This window comes from Poecilia reticulata, chromosome 12 (assembly GCF_904066995.2).
Source record: "Poecilia reticulata chromosome 12, P_reticulata-male-v2, whole genome shotgun sequence".
NCBI classification, from domain to species: Eukaryota; Metazoa; Chordata; class Actinopteri; order Cyprinodontiformes; family Poeciliidae; genus Poecilia; species Poecilia reticulata.
In genome coordinates this window covers 31,991,076-32,003,193 of record NC_088841.1, presented here as the reverse complement: position 1 = coordinate 32,003,193, position 12,118 = coordinate 31,991,076, and the positions used below count along the sequence as shown (strand labels likewise).

At 46.2% G+C, this 12,118-nt stretch overlaps 1 pseudogene across 1 annotated transcript in view; it reads left to right on the top strand.

The window, feature by feature from the left end:
• Positions 1-12,118, top strand: part of LOC145554074 (transcription factor 4-like) — a 99,233-nt pseudogene that overhangs the window by 67,531 nt on the left and 19,584 nt on the right. The window contains exons 4-9 of the transcript XR_014090106.1: positions 5,957-6,062; positions 7,095-7,252; positions 7,325-7,486; positions 8,295-8,365; positions 8,705-8,783; positions 10,252-10,331. The product of XR_014090106.1 is annotated as a transcription factor 4-like (transcript). The remainder of the gene's footprint in view (positions 1-5,956; positions 6,063-7,094; positions 7,253-7,324; positions 7,487-8,294; positions 8,366-8,704; positions 8,784-10,251; positions 10,332-12,118) is intronic.

The window sequence follows — 12,118 nt, the reverse complement described above, 5'->3', positions numbered from 1 at the left end:
ACCAAACATGGCTGCTGTTCGTTTTACATTATTCCCTCGACGGCCCGGTCTGAAGCGCTCATCGGTACTTCCCTCACTAACGCGGCGAGCTAACGGGGGGCCGATGTTTCCGTGGCGATACTCTGCAGCGTGTTTCCAGCTGCAGCAGGAACCGGTTTGAGCTGGAATGCGGCTGGATTCCTTCGGCCCGGGGCGACGCAGACAGAGCCGGGCTTTGATGAAGACCGCGGTGCTTCGTCTCCTCTGAAGATTCCCAGATCCGTCACGCGTCTCTCCTGTCGGGCAGAACCGGTTCTGGTCCAGAAACCGAAGCCTAATCTGGCCTGGATCTCGGCTCTCTGAGCGGAATTTCTTCATTTTATGAAGGCGAACATATGAGAAACGAGGGGCCGATATCTACAGCCGAAACGATTAATCGGTTTAATCGTGATTAATCGATAATTAGTCAACTAATTTAGTAATTGATTAATCATTAAGTGGCTCTAAAAAGGCATTTTTCTAAAAATATGCAACATATTCAGAGGTTCAAATTCACTCAGAGAATGATTTTATCTCATTTTGGGCAGTAACTTTTTTATTTTTTTAAAATTAATTGAATTATTTGCGTCTTTTAATGTATTTCTAATATTATATTAAAGAAAAGGCTCAACTGGTTGAATAGAGAATCTGCATAATGAGCCAGTTTGTTATCTGATGAATCATCAGTTGAAGATGTTTTAATAGTTTTCTATCTTTTTTTAATTGAATATTCTTTAGAAAATTATTATTTTTTGTATAATTTCAGCAATAATTAAAATTCTTTCCTCTAAATCGGCTGATTGCTGATCTTTAAAAACATCTGATTCTGATTTTGTTACATTTTTTGTTTTGTCTAAATGTCGCTAAGTTAGCTTAGCGTCCGTATATGTGACCTTATGGAGAGCAAAAGGTTCATTTCATATTTCTGTGGTCTTAATTCCACTCATGGTCTTAAAAGGTCTTAAATCTGAGTTGGTAAAAACTGCAGAAACCTTAAAAAAAATACTTTTTTTATGTTGGAAGATAAAAAATAGTGGAGAATCAAATCTGTGCCGGTCTTAAGCTGCCGTGAAGGGCCATAAAAAATTATTCCAAGGGCCGCTAATGGCCCCTGCGCCTCACTTTGAGCACCCCTGTTATAAATATTGCCTTTAATTGTTTCTTGATGCGTTTTAAAGGCTTAAATCTTCATTTTTTTTCTTACAGGTTCACATTAAAATTCAGCTCTAAACTTTTTTTAAGGCTAGAATCAGTTTATTGTCACGTTTTTCCTCATTTGTGACATAAATAAAGTAAAATAGACGAAACTTTCTCTGCTCTCTGATTGGCTGCTGCTGACTGTGGGAATGCTGCGTCTGAGAGGACAGGAAGTCAGGTTGTTATTGTGTCTCCCTGCATTCCTCCGACTCTGACACACTCTGCACCTGTTCGTGTCTGTCTGCAGCACACACACACACACAAATCACAGCCTTTCCACACCCGTCTGACAACACATTCAGTGGGAAATATGTCTGCAACGCATGAGAGCCGCTCTAAATGTTTTCAGTGGGATCATGTGTGTGTGTGTGTGGGTGTGTGTGTGTGTGTGTGTGTGTGTGGTGTGTGTGTGTGTGTGTGTGTGTGTGTGTGTGTGCGTGTGTGTGTGTGTGTGTGTGTGTGGGGCGGGTTTGGGTCGGTGAATGTGGTTTTATGATCAGAGTCGGGTTCTCAGAGGAAGTCAGAGTCCATCCCTGATGAAATCTGCAGACGCTGAGTGGAATCGGAGGATTTTGCTGCAAGGTGCGTTTCAGGAAGGAAGCTGCGACTCGCGGCGGCGGCTGCAGCAGCGCCGCAGCGAACATCTGTAAGAGTGAGACTCGGCCCAACGGAGGTCCAGTCAAAGCCTTCAGTTGGTCAGAGACACGACCTGGATCCGTAACTCAGATTTATGTCAAAATGTTGGGTCAGAATGGATGGAAACACAAATATACTCAATTAGGAAGGTGGTGGCAGCATCATGCTGTGGGCTGTTTTCACAAGATGTTGGACCGCCTGTCCAACCAGAACCACTTCAGAACCAACCCGTGGTCAGGCTGTGAAACATGAGCATCTGGATTTGATTCATTTTTTAATCAAAACCATCAGAAACGAAGCAAAAATCAGTGAAGATGCACCGATTCCAGTTTCCTGGCCGATCGGTGACCAACACAGATGATTTTATTTAGAGCTTCAGCTCCGATTGGTTTAATCGTTGGAGTAAAAATCTGTGACCGAGGAGCTTTTACTTTCTAAACATGAACCAGTTATTGCACAAAACCTTCAAAATGACTCGTCACGGGAATAAAATGTTGATTATTCTAAAACGGAACTGAGTTTATTTCTTCCTCCTGTCCTGTGGGACTGGAAACCCTGCAGGATGTCCAGACCTGTTGAATCATCCACGTTTGCGGTTCAATGTAAGGTTGGCAGCAGGGAGGATGACAGGATGCGTTCGTTCTGTGTTTAGATCAAAGGAAAGGTCCATGAGGTTTGGGTTTGGCCAGAAGGACCCAAAAGGCTTTTTCTGGTTTTAATGATCCCCTGGCTGACGGTGGGGAGAGTTTCTGGTTTCATCTCCGTCTCCGCGTGGACACATCTGTCTGCCGTTCGTACGCGAGTCTGTGGAGGCTGAAGGTGGATCTGCCGAGAGTTTTCTATGTGTCATCAGGAAGGAGGAGCGTTGCTCCGCAGCTGTTCCTCGGTTTACGTCATGGAGCGTCAGGCTGGACGCTATCCAGGCGCTCAGAGCGCCGAGCGGCGCTGACCCCCTGTAGGAACCATGACCCCCTGTAGGAACCATGACCCCCACAAAAACCATGACCCCCTCTAAAAACCATGACCCCTACAGAAACCACTACCCCCTGTAGGAACCATGACCCCCTGTAGGAACCATGACCCCTGTAGGAACCATGACCCCTGTAGGAACCATGACCCCCATGACCCCTACAGAAACCATGACCCCCTGTAGAACCATGACCCCTGTAGGAACCATGACCCCCTGTAGGAACCATGACCCCCTGTAGGAACCATGACCCCAGCAGGAACCATGACCCCAGCAGGAACCATGACCCCCTGTAGGAACCATGACCCCCTGTAGGAACCATGACCCCTACAGAAACAATGACCCCCTGTAGGAACATGACCCCCTGTAGGAACCATGACCCCCTGTAGGAACCATGACCCCCTGTAGGAACCATGACCCCCTGCAGGAACCATGACCCCCTGTAGGAACCATGACCCCCTGTAGGAACCATGACCCCCTGTAGGAACCATGACCCCCTGCAGGAACCATGACCCCCTGTAGGAACCATGACCCCCTACAGAACCATGACCCCCTGTAGAACCATGACTCCCTGTAGGAACCATGACCCCTGCAGAAACCATGACCCCCTGTAGAAACCATGACTCCCTGTAGGAACCATGACCCCCTGTAGGAACCATGACCCCCTGTAGGAACCATGACCCCCTGTAGGAACCATGACTCCCTGTAGGAACCATGACCCCCAGCAGGAACATGACCCCAGCAGGAACCATGCCCCCCTGTAGGACCCTTGCCCCCTGTAGGAACCATGACCCCTACAGAAACCATGAACCCCTACAGAAACCATGACCCCCTGTAGAAACCATGACCCCCTGTAGGAACCATGACTCCCTGTAGGAACCATGACCCCCAGCAGGAAACATGACCCCCAGCAGGAACCATGACCCCTGTAGGAACCATGACCCCCTGTAGGAACCATGACCCCTGCAGAAACCATGACCCCCTGTAGGAACATGACCCCCTGTAGGAACCATGACCCCTGTAGGAACCATGACCCCTGTAGGAACCATGAACCCCTGTAGGAACCATGACCCCATGAACCCCTACAGAAACCATGACCCCCTGTAGAAACCATGACCCCCTGTAGGAACCATGACCCCTGTAGGAACCATGACCCCCAGCAGGAACCATGACCCCCAGCAGGAACCATGACCCCCTGTAGGAACCATGACCCCTGTAGGAACATGACCCCTGCAGAACCATGACCCCGTAGGACATGACCCCTGTAGGAACCATGACCCCTGTAGGAACATGACCCCTGTAGGAACCATGACCCCTGCAGAAACCATGACCCCCTGTAGGAACCATGACCCCCTGTAGGAACCATGACCCCCTGTAGGAACCATGACCCCCATGAACCCCTACAGAAACCATGACCCCCTGTAGAAACCATGACCCCCTGTAGGAACCATGACCCCCTGTAGGAACCATGACCCCAGCAGGAACCATGACCCCCAGCAGGAACCATGACCCCCTGTAGGAACCATGACCCCTGTAGAAACCATGACCCCCTACAGAAACCATGACCCCCAGCAGGAACCATGACCCCAGCAGGAACCATGACCCCCTGTAGGAACCATGACCCCCTGTAGAACCATGACCCCTGTAGAACCATGACCCCTGTAGGAACCATGACCCCCATGAACCCTACAGAAACCATGACCCCTGTAGAAACCATGACCCCTGTAGGAACCATGACCCCCTGTAGGAACCATGACCCCTGTAGGAACCATGACCCCCTGCAGAAACCATGACCCCTGTAGGAACCATGACCCCCTGTAGGAACCATGACCCCTGTAGGAACCATGACCCCATGAACCCCTACAGAAACCATGACCCCTGTAGGAACCATGACCCCCTGTAGGAACCATGACCCCCTGTAGGAACCATGACCCCCAGCAGGGACCATGACCCCCTGCAGGAACCATGACCCCCTGTAGGAACCATGACCCCCTGTAGGAACCATGACCCCCTACAGAAACCATGACCCCAGCAGGAACCATGACCCCAGCAGGAACCATGACCCCCTGTAGGAACCATGACCCCCTGTAGAAACCATGACCCCCTGTAGAAACCATGACCCCCTGTAGGAACCATGACCCCATGAACCCCTACAGAAACCATGACCCCCTGTAGAAACCATGACCCCTGTAGGAACCATGACCCCCTGTAGAAACCATGACCCCAGCAGGAACCATGACCCCCAGCAGGAACCATGACCCCTGTAGGAACCATGACCCCCTGTAGGAACCATGACCCCCTGTAGGAACCATGACCCCCATGAACCCCTACAGAAACCATGACCCCCTGTAGAAACCATGACCCCCTGTAGGAACCATGACCCCCTGTAGAAACCATGACCCCCTGTAGAAACCATGACCCCAGCAGGAACCATGACCCCCATGACCCCCTGAAACTCTTCCAGTTCATCTTCTCTGTGTTTCTGCTTCTGGTTTCATGGAGTTTAAAACGATTTTGAATTTGGTGCTGCTCTTTGCTTGTGGTAAATTAGTCATTGGTTGGTTTTTGTTTCTGTCTAAAACTTTAAAATCGCTGTTTTAGTTTCGGTTAAGAGCCACGTTACCTCCCAGAAGCTACAAACCTGAAGCTGTTTCTCACAGCTTGTTGCTTTCCAGAACTTTACTGTCACTTTTTGTGACTGACATTTACATTCAGACGGTGATTCATCAGGAGTTCAAAGTCGTTTCTGTTCCACTTTCTGTTATCCACCTGTAGCTAACGGTTACCTGGTATCCAGCAGAGGTTTTCCCTCACCAAGCTAGAATCAACACAGAGATGAAATCATCCATAAATCTGTCCTGTTTTCCAACCAGATGTGGTTTTGCTTATTTTCTGAGGACAACAGATGTGTCCAGATTCACTGGGAGTAAATCTGTCCAGATCTTTTATAACAAAAAGAGACAAACAAAGGACTGCTCTACATCTTTGTCCAGTTTCCTGCCTTTAATTCTGTGATGTAAAACATTGAAGGTTTTTAAAACCTGTTTCTGCTCCACGAGTTGGAAACGATGTTTGTGTGAAGCAAAACTCCTGATGCTGATTTCCCGCCATCTTTCCTGCCGTCTGGTGTTTCCGCAGGTTTACGCTCCGTCTGCCAGCACAGCCGACTACAACCGGGACTCGCCTGGTTACCCGTCGTCCAAGCCGCCCAGCGCCGGGTTCCCCAGCTCCTTCTTCATGCCAGGTGAGGCCAGACCAACATTCACACCCTGGAAAAGATCTAACTCCACTGAAAGCTGTAACTTTGACCAAATAAAATTATCAAAATATGTTTGATTAGTTTCACAACTTTAAGAATGTTAATTCTCAAAATAGTTGTTCCCTTGAAGCATCTTAGAGAAATGATTCCCTGAACACACAGAGAAGCGTTTTCTAATTGGGGCAGGAACGATTAATCACGATTAATCACGATTAATCGTGATTAATTGTTGTGATTAATCGTGATTATTTGATTCTTGAAATAATCGTCAAATAATTTAGTAATCGATTAATCACTAACTGGAGTTTACAGACTCCAAAAAGGGAGAAAGAGCAAAAATGAAGCCAAAACTGTACAAAAATATAAATATTTTACATTTAGGATTAAACAAACTTTTATTTTTATTATTTTAAATCTTAAAGTTGTTTCATTTTAAACTGGTTCAGATTTAGTAAAATAAATCTGCCATTAGTTACCCAGATATTAATCAGTTAATTCAGATCAGCGTTTCACATGTTGGTCTTTAGATGCAGATGCTGCAAATAACTGAAAGATGCAGTTTAGGCAAGAAAACCTTATTTTCTTAACTAATTAATTAAATTATTTCTTCACTTTCATCTTTTAAACTATTTCTAAAATTTATAAAAAAGGGTTAAAATCTGCAGAATATGCATTTTTTTATTAAAATAACTGATTAATCTGGAATTAAAAGAAGTAGTAGGTGCAGCCCTGTTTTTGGTATGATTGTATGGAATGCTTTTACTGTCAAATTAATTTCAGTTTTAGTGGTGATGGTAAACGAAAAGGTGCTAACTTTAACAAATGTTATTAAACACGTTGTTTGACTGATGTTAGCTAACGCTTCTTTGCTTGTAAATACTTATAAATTTATATTATATATAAATCCAACATGGCCGCCACGTGTGTGTTTAAATCATGAAAATGCACCATTATTTTCTAGTTTAGACAACCCTGAGCTGCCGTGGTTCTGAGTAAAGTTTCCTGTTTGTCGGTCAGATGGTCACCACAGCGGCGACCCCTGGAGCAGCAGCGGCGGCGGCGGCAGCAGCATGAGCCAGCAGGGCTACCATAGCAGCATGCTGGGGGGCGGGACCTCGGCGCACGGCGCCGCCCAGAGCTCCTCCTACTGCGGGATCCACCCTCACGACCGACTGGTGAGCCCGGCTGCTGCCGCGGCGCCGTCAGGAGGCCTGGAGGCGCCGCTAACGCTTCCCGTCTCTCCGCAGAGCTACCCGTCGCACTCCTCGTCCGCAGACATCAGCTCCAGCCTTCCTCCATGTCCAGCTTCCACAGGGGCGGCGGCGGCGGAGGGGGCGGAGGGGGCGGAGCCAGCCACTACAGCACCGCCTCCTGCACCGCCCCCGCCAACGGCACAGACGGCACCATGGGTGAGAAACGGCACGAGACACAGCCGCTGGTTTCAGAGGCAAAGATATGCACCATGCTTTTATTTTGAAAAATTAGCCGCAGGCTTTCATTTTGTCTTTAAGCGCTGAAGTCGAAGCCGAGCGTTTTGATTTGCTGGTTTTTAAGAATTTTCAGATGTGAACGTTTTGAACGTGACCAAAGTCCCGTCCCTGCGTCTCACTGCGCATCGCACTGCCGTAATCCTGCGGTCGGTTTCTGGGTCAGACAGGAAGCTCTGACCTGGGAACACATGCTACTTCCTGTCTGACCCTCCAGCGGCTCAGAGCGCTGCCCACTGCGCCGGTTATCGTGGAAACGGTGTGTGTGTTTGTGCACGAGCGTAAAGTTTGCATCTGGACTCGGGAGTGGGCATGTCCATCAGCTGCTCCTGTGAGGTCACTTCCTGCCTGGCTGACCTCTGACCTCGCCCAGGCTGGAGGTTGCATGGGAGACGCAGAGCGAAGGTGTGTTTGGTTTTTACAGCGGCGCAGCTGGAGGGGACGGGGTCAGGAAAGGTCAAAGGTCAAATACAGTGGAAATGTTTGAAAAGAGAAAAAAGATTTAAAGGTCATCCATCCATCATTTTCTCTCATCTTCTCTGTTTTTATCCTCCAGGTTTTCAGCGTCTGAATAATTAAACGTCGTCAACAACATGCTTATTTACCATCATGCATTGCTTCTGTCCCCCTTGTGTGTGTGTGTGTGTGTGTGTGTGTGTGTGTGTGTGTGTGTGTGTGTGTGTGTGTGTGTGTGTGTGTGTGTGTGTGTGTGTGTGTGTGTGTGTCACAGCTAACCGAGCACAGAGCAGCGCCGCCAGCAGCTCCCAAACTGGAGACGCCTTAGGGAAAGCCCTCGCCTCAGTAAGTACTGCTCCGTTTCCCAGCGCCTGTCAGGATGCTAACTGATGCTAACTGGTGCTAACTGATGCTAACTGATACTAACAGGTGCTAACTGATGCTAACAGGTGCTAACTGATGGTAACTGATGCTAACAGGTGCTAACTGATGCTAACTGATGCTAACTGGTGCTAACTGATGCTAACTGATGCTAACTGGTGCTAACAGGTGCTAACTGATGCTAACAGGTGCTAACTGATGCTAACTGATGCTAACTGGTGCTAACTGATGCTAACAGGTGCTAACTGATGCTAACTGGTGCTAACAGGTGCTAACTGATGCTAACTGATGTTCTCTGTGCAGATCTACTCTCCAGATCACACCAACAACAGCTTCTCGTCCAACCCCTCCACCCCGGTCGGCTCGCCGCCGTCACTCACAGGTAAACACGGGTCAGAACCAGGAACACCGAGACGTTCCGGTCCGGGTTCTGGTGCCGGCACGTCGGGATCCGACAAAACTGACTGAAAAGCAACTTCTTAACAGGAAATAATCAATAATTCCTCAATATTGATAAAAATCTTATCTTTTGCTTTCATTAAGACTTCATCCTGGTTTTATTACGACTATTAATAGGAATTACATGTAATTCCTCTGTTATTACTGCTTAATTATTACGTAATTATTATTAACATTAATTCTCATATTGTTATATTTTCTTTCATGTTTTGTTCATAATTCTTCCTAAAACTGCTTGGTTGCACTTTATAAAATGCGTTTTTTCTGTGTGCAGTGATCAAACTTCACATGAAATTTATATTTTATCACCATTTTGTCTGTAAATTATTCATGAATAGTTTCAGCTGGAGGTTTTTAATCGTCCCGTACCGACGCTGTGTCCTCTTCCTCCTCCTCCTCCTCGTCATCATCATTATAGCTGACTAGGATATTGCCTGCGAAACCATAATTGGTGTTTATCATTGTGTCAGAGTTACTCCACTTTTAACAAATTAGAAATGAAGCCTATTAGAGCAAACTACATGCAAATTGACATCCACGCCGCGAGGCTGTTTTACACCGTCGGACTCGGAATAATTTAGCCGCCGTTTAATACATATATTTGTATTTGCACATGAATGTGCCCAGGTGATTATGCGTTAATTAGCATATGCAAATGAGCGTGTAATGTGAATAAAGGAGAGGGGAGAGAAAAGACAACGGGAAGGAGAAACTGGTGCTAATGAGAAGGAATCAGAGGGAAGTTCAGCAGCAGCTCCGGCTTCAGAGCGCCGACAAAAGAAGAATCCAAAACGGATGAACCGGGCGCTACAACAGTTAAGCTAGCAGCCGTTAGCCTCCTAGCTAGCACTGTGCTAGTACTCAACAGTTAAGCTAGCAGGCGTTAGCCTCCTAGCTAGCACTCTGCTAGTACTCAACAGTTAAGCTAGCAGGCGTTAGCCTCCTAGCTAGCACTCTGCTAGTACTCAACAGTTAAGCTAGCAGCCGTTAGCCTCCTAGCTAGCACTCTGCTAGTACTCAACAGTTAAGCTAGCAGCCGTTAGCCTCCTAGCTAGCACTCTGCTAGTACTCAACAGTTAAGCTAGCAGCCGTTAGCCTCCTAGCTAGCACTCTGCTAGTACTCAACAGTTAAGCTAGCAGTCGTTAGCCTCCTAGCTAGCACTGTGCTAGTACTCAGCAGCTAACCTGGCTGGTGCTACGGTCACACAGCAGGCGGGTTTTTCTCGCCCCATCAGACCCGGCGTCTCCGTGGTTCGGGTTCGGCTTCAGGTCGCCGCAGATAAACGTTTTCAGGGTCAGGAAGGGGGCCCGTCCTGATGACGTCATCTGGTACGATGTGATGACGTCATCAGATCCGCCTCTGATGACGTCATCGGTGCGCTCTGTTGCAGCTGCCGGCTCCGCCGTCTGGTCGAGGAACGGAGGACAGGGCGCGTCGTCGCCGAACTACGAGGCTCCGCTTCATTCGCTGGTAGGAAACTTTTGACTTTTTCTCTGAAAATTCAGGTTTTTGATCTCAGAGGATCAAAGTCTGAGGAAAAACTTTTAAAAAAAAGTCAGGAATTTTTCAGCTGCATTAGAAGGGGAAGCGTCGGTTATGGAAGTAATTATGTGCCATCAGAATTTGAATAAAAAATGCATCTGAAATTTGAATGTTGTATATTTGTTCTTACTTTTTCAATTTAAAAATTAATTCAGAATATATTTTTGACCTAAAAAAATTTCAGTGTCATTATTTGTACATGTATGCAAATTTCATTTGTTAAAAAAATTCACATTCCTATTTCAGAGATCAAATTTTCAATATATATATTTTTTCAGTGTTAAAAAAATTCAACATATAAAAAAATTCAACTTTTAAAAATTCAAATGCAATATTTTCAGTGTCCTACAAATTCAACTTGCTCAAATTCGCTGTCTCAAATTCAACATCTAAAAATTCGCTGTACAAAAATGGCGAGGTTACTTCAGGTCACAGACATTAGCAATCGTTGTCAGATTTCAACACTGAGCTAATCACATGACCTAAGCGTCATATTGAAGAAATACCAGCATCACCGAGGCCAGCGACCATGGAGGCGAACGCAAACCCAACGGTGAGTCTATGCTTTCATATTTCTGTAGTACATTTTATTTTGCGCATGAAGTTTCATACATTATACATTAGCTTTATTTAAAACACGGGTTTGTGCCGTTGTTAATCTTACGCCATGTAATGCTGGCATATTAGTTCTCGCTACCTCCTAGACCTCCACCCCCTTCTCTTGGCTGTCCTACGCCCAATTTTCCCCTGTTTTATTTAAAAAAGGAATATCACTTGCGCCAAGTCTAGAATTTTTAAAGATAACTGATGGGTGGCGACTTTCCGGGTTGTTTGTATGTTGTCTTAGGTGAGACTGAGACAGGCAGTCTTAGTAAAAGTTGTAAATTTCCAGGTGTTGCTGCTGCTTATGTAGAAGCTACTATGGCTGTCTTGTGTGCTTCAAGGAGGGGCTGTGAACTCTTCCGACATTAATTGATTTCCGTCCTACTGATTTCAAAATAGTTTTTTTATTTTACTGACAATGTTTTTGACATTTTTTTCTTTTTTCTTTTCGAGGAACTTTTGCTGGATCATATTTTGATAGACTCCATGATCGTTTGGAGCCATTTCTATTTCTACAATTACAGATGGTCCTGCAGTCAATCAGTTGGCCACAGGTGAAGAAGCAAAGTGATGACGGTGACGACAACGATGATGTCTTGGAAGCAGAAACTGCAGGTGACAGGGTTTCTCCATCAGTTTCTCAAAGAAGGTAAAATGTCTGTATAAACATTTGGCCAATGTTTGTTATTTTGAGAATGATAAATAACAAATGTATTATGCTGGTATTATACCAGCATGATTTTTGAAGGACATCACATTCATATTCATTAGTTTCTTAGATGGAAAAGACATTCGCATAAAGTCATATCTCAAAGTCAGCTTTATGAATGATTCCATCTACAGGAAACTCACCATGTATCTAAAAAAAATTATACTTTTCCTAGCATCTTCAGACCATCTGCACCAGCTCATGAGATTTTGGGTTGGCTGGGAGGCTCCATGGCAGGAACTGAAGCCTGAAGTAGTGCAGTCAGCTGGACCAAACCACAAGCCCACTTCATCCACCTGCAGTGAACGTTTACGCCTTCCAAGCCATTATTCTACCTACCAGGCTCTGTATGCTGACATGACGGTGTGTCTTAAATCGGTTGGGACTGGCTTTGGTCTTCTTT